The sequence below is a fragment of the Perca fluviatilis genome, chromosome 23 (assembly GCF_010015445.1).
Source record: "Perca fluviatilis chromosome 23, GENO_Pfluv_1.0, whole genome shotgun sequence".
Taxonomy (NCBI): domain Eukaryota; kingdom Metazoa; phylum Chordata; class Actinopteri; order Perciformes; family Percidae; genus Perca; species Perca fluviatilis.
The window spans coordinates 11,728,683-11,740,685 of record NC_053134.1 but is presented as its reverse complement, the minus strand read 5'-3'; positions in this window follow the sequence as shown (position 1 = coordinate 11,740,685).

Below are 12,003 nucleotides of genomic sequence, written 5' to 3'. Positions count from 1 at the left end.
TTTAAATTAAATAAGTGATGGCCTGTCCCTGTTAAGGAATTTCATCTCATCAAAAACCATCTCGGTCCTCTCTGGACTAAATTATCATGTTCTCTTAGAATCAGAGCCAGTCCTGATGACCCAAAAGAAGCTAAGAAAAATCCCACATATTCAATCAAAGAATAAGTGGAATTCTGTGATTCATCCTTACATCCGTAAATAATCATCAAAGTTTTCTTAAATCCTTAACGAATTGCCAAGGATCCTTAAATCCTTTTTTTGTATATGTATTATTTATATGTAAAAAAACAGCATTCCTTTAGTCACGAGGAGAGCAGGATGAGGAAATGTCTGCAACTCAAGCAATTTTTGACTTTGGTAAACTCAAATAGTTATTCCAACGAGGCGGATCTAAAACAATCCAATACTAATTTTGCACTCATTAAACATAATTGTTTTGCCATCTTTCTAGCATCAGATTTGGTATACTGTTTTGTCACAGTGTGAATGTAGGACAAAACTTTTAATGAGCGTGGGCCGCTGTGGATCCAACAAAGAGACTAGGACATGACGATCCAGTATTGTCTGCTTCCCTGTTGTTCCTTGCTGATAAGATTCAGCCCTGTGTCTACTCATCCATCTAATTATCTGTCTACCTGCCTGCCTCTGTCCATCGCCACCCTCCTCTATTGTTATTCACTCCAGGCAGGACAAACATGACTTGCTGACCTCTGGCCATTAGAGACCTTTCAAGCAACAAAAAAAAAAACGACCCTTTTTACCTGTCGCGCTCAGGGTCATTGAATGCCACTGTTTCAATGCAAAATGCCATTATATCATTTGAAAAGAGAATAATGGCAGTTTGCTCTTGCCAAGTTTCATAGCCTCAACCCAACTTCAACTACAGCTTCCAAGAGGACAAAAGGAAGATAACCCCAACTGAAACCAGTTGAAAACTTACCCTCCTTGAAACATTAATGAACATAAGGACAGAGCTTCTCCTGCACTTGGGGGTTAATATATAATCACACACTTAAGAGTTTCTTCCAAGATCTCAAGACATAGAGAGGGCTTGACCTGGATTTTTGTAAAGCTCTAACTCCAGGCGTCAGTCGTACTATTCAGGGATATCAAGTCTTATCATCTTCTCTTTTTTTTTTTCTAAGTAGTATCGCTTACTTTCGTAAAAGCTCTGGCTTGTAACAATAGGCCTTATTCTCTTGGTGATTGAGGTGCGGCTTTATGCTATACCCCTTGATGCATAGGAAGGTAATTTCATGGCTCCTTCCTGCAGACACGAATCAGAAACAACGCTCTATTATCAAGCCCTGAATTTTAGGGCTTCTAGGTAGGGGATGGAGGTGGATATTAAGCCTCAAAGTGTGTGTGTATGTGTGTGTGAGAGAGTTGGAGACAGAGCCAGAGAGAACATGAGTATATGTGGTCTTCATGAAGCAATAGAGGGGATGGAAGTGAGGGGGGTTTGAGCGGTCCTGTGCATGATATATCACGTTGCCGACAGTGTGGCTGCTGCCATCACATCAAAGAACAAAGGGGTGTTTATGTCAAGGCTGACTGATTTGCTTTTTATTAATGTCTTACCTCCCTTTACTCCCCCACTACCATCAACTTCCACACATCATTCCCCTTCCCCCATTATATTAACTCCAAACGGTGCTTTGGAGACCACACTGATTTCTTTTGCATTTGTCTCCCACCCTTCAACACACACACATGCACACACACCCACACTGTGCAGGGTTCTTGCCTGACTTAGCTGGGGCCTCCCTGAAACGTGCCATGTTTTCTCCCCGAGTGGATGAAGCGCACAGGCAGACATTCATTCCCACTCAAGCTCCTTTTTCTCCCCCCGAGCCATTTACACGGTGGAAAAGGTTAATTGCTCGAAACACTGGCGGTGTTATTTCAGCTGATTCCAGAAGCATTGCATTTGATATTAAACAGACAAGAGATTACTGTGTGATAACAAACCGTGTGCCAAGAGAGTATTTGCACATGCAAATGGGATATGCTTTAATTCTTGGGATGCGTTAGGGTGATAAACTTTAAAAGAAAAAACACAAATAAAGCTAAGCCTCCAGTTGCCGTTATTTGTTTTTTATTTAAATAAAAAATTAAATATGTCAGCCACAGTACAGTAAATAGAGAGAGGCTAAGAATTCAAAGCAGCCTAAAGTTGTTAAATCATTTTCAGTTTAATCTGCCTTTACTCTCAGCTGTCCTCACCCATGAGTGATGGGTCCATGTGCAGAGAGCTGTGCTAAGCCCTTATGCCCACATTGTGCGCAGTATCGTCACCCCGTGAAGACCATTAGCATCATAGCTGTGGGTGATCGGTTTCTGCAGCTCAGGGTCAGCGCTGGGTTTACTTTGAGGTAGCCCGGAAGAAAGAAAGATGTGGATCAAAGTGAGGAGTTTAGACGAGACAGATAGACACAGGGGGATTAACTGAAAGATACATTTGACTTGACAATGCGGAAAAATGTTGTGAAAGAAGGACCCAACCTACAAAACGGTGATGGGTGATTTCACTAACTCACCAATTAGTATCTCCTTTCTGATTTAAGATGTGCTGATCACTGAAATCTCCCGTGCTGCATCCCAATTCATCAATACTGGAAGAATACTTAATATAAAAACTTATTAAAAAATTGTGTACTTTGGTAGTTAATGTGTTTTTTTTGCAGCTGTGAGTAGCTCTTTCATTGCTGTTCATTGCATTGAATAGTGTTGGGCACTACACTCAAATGTAATGTAATGTAACTAATGTGCATTATACAATACCATTTCCAAACTATCAAAAATTCACAAATTTGAAAGGCAAAATGCCAAACAAGCTGTGAAGTTTGTGAAATTAAAATAATTTGTCATATAATGGAAATAACAAGCCTTAGAGTTTCCTTAGGCCCAACATTGCTTTGGGCTAAATGCTAACGCTCAATGACAATGCTAACATGCTGATGTTTGGCAGGTATAATGTTTACCGTGTTCACCGTCTTAGTTTTGTGTGTTAGCATGCCAATGTTTTCTAATTAGCACTACACACAAAGTGCAGCTGAGGATGATGGGAATGTCATATTTGAACCTCATGGTGGCGTTAGAGAAGATCGCCAAAGTTAGTAATTATTCATTTTCTCGGAACCATGAATGTCTGTACACAATCAAATTCTGTAGTTGTTGAGATATTTCAGCCTGGACCAAAGTAGTGGACCAACATTTCCATCCAGAGAGCCATTCTGCTAGCATGACTGACAGTATAAATTCATGAATAATTCAATATTATAATCAGTCTAATAGATGCATTAAAAACATCCTAAAATACATGAATTACTTTGCATTCATCTTAATCAGTTACTGTATATGCTCATAGTGAACATGTTTTGTGTGTGTGTGTGTGTGTGTGAGAGATTCTGTAAACGCTCAAACACATTAGTGTGTAAGTGGCGTCGGAAAGGCTAGCATCGTCAAACAAATTACACAAAGCGAGGTAGCCTATGCTCTCAAACACGTTACAGTGATTGAGCTTGAGAGGTAAGAGTGTGGCATTCTTTAAACACATTGTGTTTGGGGAGAAGTGGCGTATTCAAACACACGGATAAGAGGGATGGGGGTTGTGTAGCAAAATGCATTATGGAGTCGGAGAGGTTGAGGGAGTGCAACATTTCTAAACACATTATGCTGGAGCGGCGATGGCATGCTTAAACAGAGTGTTGATAGAGAGCGGAGAGAGAGGAGGGGGGGGCGGGGGTCAAGAGAGTTTCTGTTTTATTTTGGCGAGGTGTGTGTGCTTTGTCTGCGCATTGAGTGCTGACTGAGTTTTGACATCAGCTCAACCTGGGTACAGAAACTTCCTAGAGTGATTCGTCTCACCTAAAGCACACTTGAGGGTTTATTGGCACACACATACAGTACACCAATGGACTGACAAACATGCATGCATATAGACGCATACGTGAATAAAGTCAATTGACATGCACACCCAGTTTGTCTTGTTTTTTTAAAAACTTGAGGCATCCAATAAAACCAGCATGTAGAATCACTCCCAGAACCACACTCCTGACCCCGCCGATAAAGCCCGTCGTGAAAGATTAAGCTCAGATCGAGCAAAACACTTCAAGACATGTTCCCCCATACTTTATCTTGGCAATGTGTCCAGCCCAATTAACCTTACAAGCAGGCCTTTTTTCAGTTGCCAACTCTGAAGCAGCAGGGGTACCTCATCCCTGGCATTTTTCTTCGCCTGGCAACGGAACACCTTAATGCCGAAAAAAACGTAAAAAATGCTCTCTTCTGCTCCTGTGGCGGCACTCGGGTTGAATCTTTTCAATTAGCCAGGTTGACTTTGCAAGGCTAATTAAGTCCTCATCCTTGATGAGCTGTCTGACTTCTCCTCCAAGCCTCTTACCGGGGGTTTACAGCCCCGCAGGGGCCACCGGCCAGACAGATTGTTGTCCAGCTGGAATGGGATTAGCAGCCCGCCAGGGGCCTGAGGCCCACAGTTCCCGAGCTTTTGTTTGAATCTGAAGTGTCGAGTTGGAAGGGGTGAAGCAGGGAGAGAGGATTGAGGTAATCCCCTCCTCTTCACGACTGCTCCCCAGAGGAGCGAATCCCTACTAAACCACTGAACGCTGTAGACCACCAACCACCGTCAGAGCCACTGTTTACCCATCACAGCACAGCAGGTAGAGGGCCAAAGAAGAAGACTCCCCCGCCCTGACATGAATTAATGTATGTTCGGAAGGGTAATGTTCAACGTAATGAAAACATGTTGTTCCCTGGCCAAGCGTAAAATATAGGAGTTGTCTGGCAGGATTAGATGCTTCACACTGTGCATCAGCAGGTTGCGAAACCCACCTAGTGGACTGGATTTTGTACGCTAGTACAGTGAGATTATTTATATAATCAACCAGCTGCCAATCTCAATATTTTTAACAGAACAAAATGGATATTGGCAAGAAAACATTAGTTAGCATATCCAAACAAAAATTTTAATTCTAGGAAAACAGTCCCTGAGCACTGATTAAAATAATAATAATAATAGTTGCGAAGCTGCAGACTCTTTTTACTTTTTAGACTTAATTTGCACAAGCATGTTGGCCTTCAGCCAAAATTGTATGTCACATTATGTATCAAATGATTCTCATTAATAAATGACTGAATGTACGAAAAGACTAAATGATGCTGACTCGCAAAAGCACTCAAACACCTGTGGTATGCAGGTGTTTGTAGACACGTTCTTGCTGTAGTGTGTATACAGTATGACCGTACAGTGTTTGTGTAGATGATAATAAAAGATGATTCAAAAGGTAGGCATTTTGTCAAAGGACATGTCTTCTTTTGTGATGTAGGTTCTGCCTACATTTTTCCCCTGACAACTGTTGTGTTAAGGTAATCCTGCATAAAGAAGATGAAGACATGTTAATCACAAATAGCTTAGCTGTGGAGGCTAACCTTGTCAGGTTTGCAAAATCCTCCAACAAAGAACACAGTGAGTGGTTTGTTTTCAAAATCTCCACCCTTTTTTAAAGGATTAGGGGAGAGAAAAAAAAACAGAATTCTGTAAATTGTCAGGTTAGTCACTGCAAAATCAGGTTTTACAAGTTGAAACCAGTATGTATTTACTTCTTGAGGGTGAATGAGGTGTAGAAATCCCTGCTAGTCAGCTAATTTGTTTTAATTTATTTAGTGCATGTTCCTTGGATGAACACCATATTATTTTGTATTGTTTGCATTTCTTATGAATATTATTGAAGGTCAGCAAGTACTTTGACCTCTCATGGAGCACCTGTGCCTGTGAGTCAGCTTCAGCATTGAGCCAATACCAACAGGCTGTCTTTCATCACAGTGTGACAGAAGCACATGGGATTATAGAAAAATCCACCAAAAACAACCACACTGAGCTGAGGGATAATCCAGAGCCCAAACATCAGAGGGAAACAGGAGGACACTGCTTCATCTATCATCCAACAAGAATCCACCCTGAAGAAAAACACAGGGATGAGATGCACCGCTTTTGTCCAACCTCACTGGCACAGGACGTACAGGATGCGATGAGTTTCTATGCCTGAGGCAACTGGGGAACCACTGTGCCACCAGCCTTGAAACGTGTTGTTATTGGAGCAAACAGTAGCTGCCTTTATACAAAAGTATAAAAAGAGAATTTCTTTGTCTTTTGCTTGATTTTGAAGCAGCCCGTGTGTAAAAAAAAAAAAAAAAGCTGGCCCAAGCACAGCTTTATCAAGAGATATGGATTGATATAAAGCTTTGAATAGACGTTGGGCTTCAGGGCATTTATTAAAAGTTCAATGTGGCTGAAGATAAAGCTGTGCTAATTCAAACAGTGCACTATTATGCACCATTCACTGCTCAGGTGACTGATGTGGTTGCTTCCACTGTCAGTACTCTACATCTTATTTTACAGTCATCACAAAGGCTTTAGTTCAAAGGCGTGATTAAATGCCAGAACATATGCAATACAGCTGTTTGAGACACTTAATACATCGGTATCACCTTCATCTTTTCTTTTTATCATCAACCAACACCCTGCCACACACACAGCCCCCCCACCAATGTACAGTATCTTGTTGGCTCTCCCTATTGAAATGCAAGATGGCTAGAGTACAGTGAGTCTGTATGTCATTGTGTGTGTGTGTGTGTGTGTGTGTGTGTGTGTGTGTGTGTGTGTGTTAGAATGTGTGTAGCGAGCTTTGCCCAGTTCTCACCAGCAGGACCAGAGGCTGTTTTTATAGCTGCATTTCTTGCGTCAGTTCTCTGAGATGTCAGAACTGAAGGGTCAGAGAAAAGGAGCCTCCGACTGAAGAGGAATGAGACTGATCCTTTGCCAGACAGCCTCAGCTGGGGGCCACCATCCAACTGACTTTTCCAACAAGTCCCCGCCACCAAAAACCCCCACTGTCCACCCTCCCCACATTTATTTCTGGACATGCACTGATAACAGAATTTCCGGGGAACTGTCCAAACAGATTGCCCTGTGTTGCAATATATGCTGTGTTTTGGACACAAATCAGGATTACTCCATTAGATGGGTATCAGGTGTCGCTGCCTTGTCAGCATGTTAACAGGGAAAAGAAAGTCCCCATTTGTGCCGTTGAATAGCGGAACACACCACAGCCCTATATTTGTCCTGTAAATTGATTGTGTTTCTAGCTTGTCTCTAAAATTGCCAGATGCAAGCCTCTTGAATCTCGATCTTTACGCTTGAGCTCCAGATATTTTCTCTCAGGCCCCAGATGGACTGTGTTGTGCCGGTCAAACATAGCATACAAATGAGACACTGACTTATTTATTTTAACAAGGCTTGTTGTACAGACACAAACTTCTGACATTTATATACCTTTCCTCCTCTTTCTCTCATCCTTCCTGCCTTTCCTTTTCACTGGACAAAAGAAGAGTTCGCAAAAGTCAGCATCACGGTCATTCCTCCTAATCTCGGCTACGTTTTTTTTTTCTAACTTGTGACATTCTTTAAAGACATTTATTATAAGATAGTAAAGAGTAATGGGGTGTTTCATTTGCCATAATGAAACCTAATCACCCTGTGGACAGTGCTTTGAATCCATCTGTCCAGTGGTTTAATAGTCAAAGTTGAGCCGTGGAACAGAACAACTCTCGGCCTGCAGGCTGTCAGAGAAAGCAGTTGAAGGAAGGGATTCCTTTACATCTTAAAGGATTGAAGTGTGTGGATGATGACGAGATGAGTAGTTTGAAGTCCAACTTTTTTTCCCCCTTTAGGAGAAGACGGATTCTGACAGATGCGGGTAAATCATTTTAAGATCATTCTCAATGGGATTTGTTTGGAGGAAATGAAACTTTTTATTTAACTGTAGTTGTAGGCTACTGTAGTTTACAACTACAGTGTTCAGCAGTGAACTATTTCACACACACTCACGCGTCTGTGAACTTTGACCCATTACTGATAGCAAGCTGCCTTGACAGGGCTGACCTTTGAGGGAACGTAGAGCTGGAGCGTCAAAAAACAAAGGAAGCTATTAGCATATTAGCTGTGTTGCACCATTCACATTAATTTAACCCTCCTCTCTTGAGTATAAACTACTCAAAACAAGATGAATGGTTTGCAGACAGTCATGAGACAGGAGTCAATGTTACAAATACATCTTTTGAATTAACTTTTGAAAATATTGTCTCATTAGCGGTCTAGCTAACAAGCTAGCAAATGGGCGGCTAGCAAGCTCCTTAGCTCGTGAAGCTCCTTTTCCCATTTCAATACTCTTTATTGAATAATGATGTAGCTACAGTCTTGACGACAAAAATGTCAGGTAGTGAACAGCCCAGTAGAGAGAAAATACAAAATTTAAAAGCTAATGACTCATTAGCACCAGCATTTCCCCGCCTGGCTAATGTGCTAATAGTTAGCATGCCAACTACATTATTTTATGAACTACCCCTACATCACCAAGCTTCTAACACCACATATGTTGTGCATGGATGAATTTCACTGACTTTCTGGTGTCTCAAAAGGACTAAAGTATAGTGAGAGAAATATTGGCAAGATAGCAAAAAATCACATTTGATTGTTAGCTGTATAATTAATCTTTCCTTTTCCGAAGAGCACCTATATCTACATATAATATGTCTATAGTGTAGGCTTCAGGCAAAAGTTTGCTGTTTAGTATGTGCCTGCCTGTGTTATTTTAAGTGTGAAAAATAATTGGTCATCCACGAGGTCATAATGGAGCTGCTTTGATGGAGTCATTTAGTTGCACCCCTTTGCATTTCATCACTTCTGTCTGTCAATTATACTTGATTTACAAGGTGTCTAAGGGACAGCGAATGTGAAGCATCAATTTGTGAGTGGGGGATTGCACTAGAGAGAGGAGATGGCAGGATATATCATTCATTAACATGGCAGGATGTCCTTCAATTATCCCTTGTCGAATTGGAGTGAGTCATTTCAGTCATTACTCTTATGAGCAACGACCTACCAGGTATACAGTGAAAGTCTGCATGAGCTGGTGTGACTTGTATAAAAATGTAGATACGACTTTTCCTGAGGTATTGTGCTTTTGTACAGGTGGGACTCATCTCGTACCATACCGGCCTGTCAGAAGTCTGTTTACACAGATGGTTTGTATTCACTCAGGGCCCTATGAATGCTGTACAGCTAGCAGAATATGAGGACTTTGTCTCTGCATAGAGCAATGAATAGAGAGTAGCCTACATGACAGTTTTGTTCTCAGGGTTCCATGACACAGGGTCTCATAAAAAGTAAATGGCGACAGACATGAACCACTTCCCCTAGACAGACTGGGGGCACAAAGGTTGTCTGAAGTTCCCCAAGGTTGCATTATGAGCCCTGATAAATTTGAACTGATAATATTGTGCTAATGGCTTCAGGGAGGGCTGGGACAATAAATAAAAGAAGGTAATTACGTTGTTAAAAATTGGGGCCGTGACTGTTCAGGAGTAAGTTCTTTTATCTGGAGGAAAAACAGTGTTAAGTAATGAGAGGTGATGAAGTTTGGTGCCAGTCGAGCCACGTATCTGTCTTCTGATAAAACACAGAAATGTTTTCCCTTGGCGTGGAAGTGTTAGCCTGTTCGCACAGCTGGGGCAAATCACCGTGGAGAAATATGTGACGGCTGAGTCACCCACATGCCACAACGCATCTACTATATTAAAAGGAGACATTCACCAACCACCAATACATAATTTTACTTTCAGATAGCTTTCATGGGATCATATGGTAGTGATCAATGTTGGGCTCGCTTCTCAAAAAATATATTGTTCTCATTCATCATCTCAAAAGGAATATTATCACTTTACTTATTACTCCATGGAAGCAGTGATTTACTGTACTTCACCTAATTTTTTGAATTCAGAAAATAAAAATGAAATGTAATTGTGTAGAAATCCAATAGGCTATCCAATAAAAGGAGTGGAAAGACATCCACAATGAGAAGAGAAATAAAATATCTCTGTTCTTACTCATTTATGCACCATATGTGAGGGGGAGCAGCTAATGACAATATGGAGGATGTGGTATCATGTTTTTGCATAATTCAAATTCATCCATATATCTTAAGGGTGATACATAACATCACTAACTTAACTAAATGAGACTTTGTAACTGGGATGTAATTGCTGGAACTGAAAGAGTCATTTGTCTTCTCAACACTATGAGAAGTAGTTTATTGAGTAATTCTTTAACTCCCAACCCTAAAAGACAGTATGATTGGGGGTAATAATGCTGAGTCATAGTTATTGCATTTTGAATTATGGTTCTGTTTAAGAATTATAAAAACAGTGGGGCACCCAGAATCCCCTCAGCCAATTTTTTCCGCACATGATCTATTAAAACAGTCAGATATGTATGCGATATTCGATTGGTTGAGATGTTTTACTGAGAGATGTGCAGTGCAGTTAGCGTCGTCATGTGGGATTTCAGGCTTAGGTTTGACCTTAAAAAGCAAAAACAAAACACACAAAAAAAGCTCTCAATTAACCGTTGGACACTTGCTCATCAGTGTGAATGCAGTAGGACCCATTTGTCTCTCTGTCTGTCTCTCTACTTCTCCTTATTTAACACACATATTCTTGGAAGCGAATGTGAGCCATATTAAATCTGACTCCTCTGCCGGAGTGGTAATGCGAGCGCCGGCGGTTAGTTTTATATGTTTCACAAGCGTGTAAATATTTAATAGAAGATTGGGACGGAGTGCTGTGTCACTGTTCCTGCCCTGCCAGCCATACAGACGTAGAGAGAGAAATACTGGGGGAATTTCTTCCTGACAGGAGAAATTTATTGAACAGCTAGAAGATTCATATACAAGTCTTATTCTTATTTCGTCGCAGTCGGATTCTTGGATCATGTGATACAGACATGGATATACAAGCTGTTTACGGTTGCAGAAGATGTTAGTTGGTCTAGATGGTGATACCTAACTTGATATGTATGAAACATGACTTACAGCATTCCAAAGTTTGGATGTGTGTTTGGTATTTTGTTACTGCATACTGTATGCTTACAAGGGCTGGTGGGAGTTCAGATGCATTTTTTGGTCTCATAGCATTTTCCATTCATATTTTTGAAACCCACAGGTCTTGCACACATTTCAGTCCTATTTGAAATACTCAGCTTGGAATCATTATCAGTCAATGAGCCGAGGGCTTGTGCAGGAGTAAAACTACATTCCCAAATGTAGATGCAGAATATTTGCTGGTTTTAGTCTTCTATTATATTAAATAGAACGTCTTTGAGTTTTAAATTGTGGGTTGGACAAAACAAGCAATTTGAGTAAAGTTGTGAAATTGGGATCAGCATATTTTACTATTTTCTGACATTTCATGGATGAAATGATTTATCAAATACTCTAGAAAATAATCAGCAGATTAATCCATATTGAAAATAATTGTAAAATGTAGGTTTTGTTTGTTTGAGGTATTGATGGGGAAATCTGCCTTTTGTTTTTAAGTTTTAGTTTTGACAGTCATCACATATGTTATATGGTTTTGTTTTGGTTGGTGATGATTTGGTTATAGTTATGGTTGCCAGGAGGCTGCACAAGTATATAAAAAGTTAATTGCTTTATGGTCGTAAATTCCAGCTGTTTACCAAGATTACAAGTAGTTGGTTCTAAAGAGAACTTTTGTGTTCTGAAAAAAAAGATAAGATGTTGCAATGAGTTCAGGGCTGACAGTTTAATGTGTTACAGTAAAAGGCTTGATTCATCCATCCACACTCATTAAAGGACAATTCAGGCGCAAAATGAACCTAGGGGTTAATAACACATGTTTACCGAGTCAGCCTTTCTCTGGGATATGTTTTCATGGTAATCAAATGTGTATGTAGCTTGAAACAAGCTAGCGCGAACCGCTGATTAGCTTAATGCTAGGCATTCGGGGCACTGGTAGAGTAAAATAAATTGCTATTTTATACTAGTAACAAGGCTCAACATAGCACCACACTTCATCGGTAGCATAATGAGGGTCCCTACATGTAAACCGAAGCATTGAGTACACTTA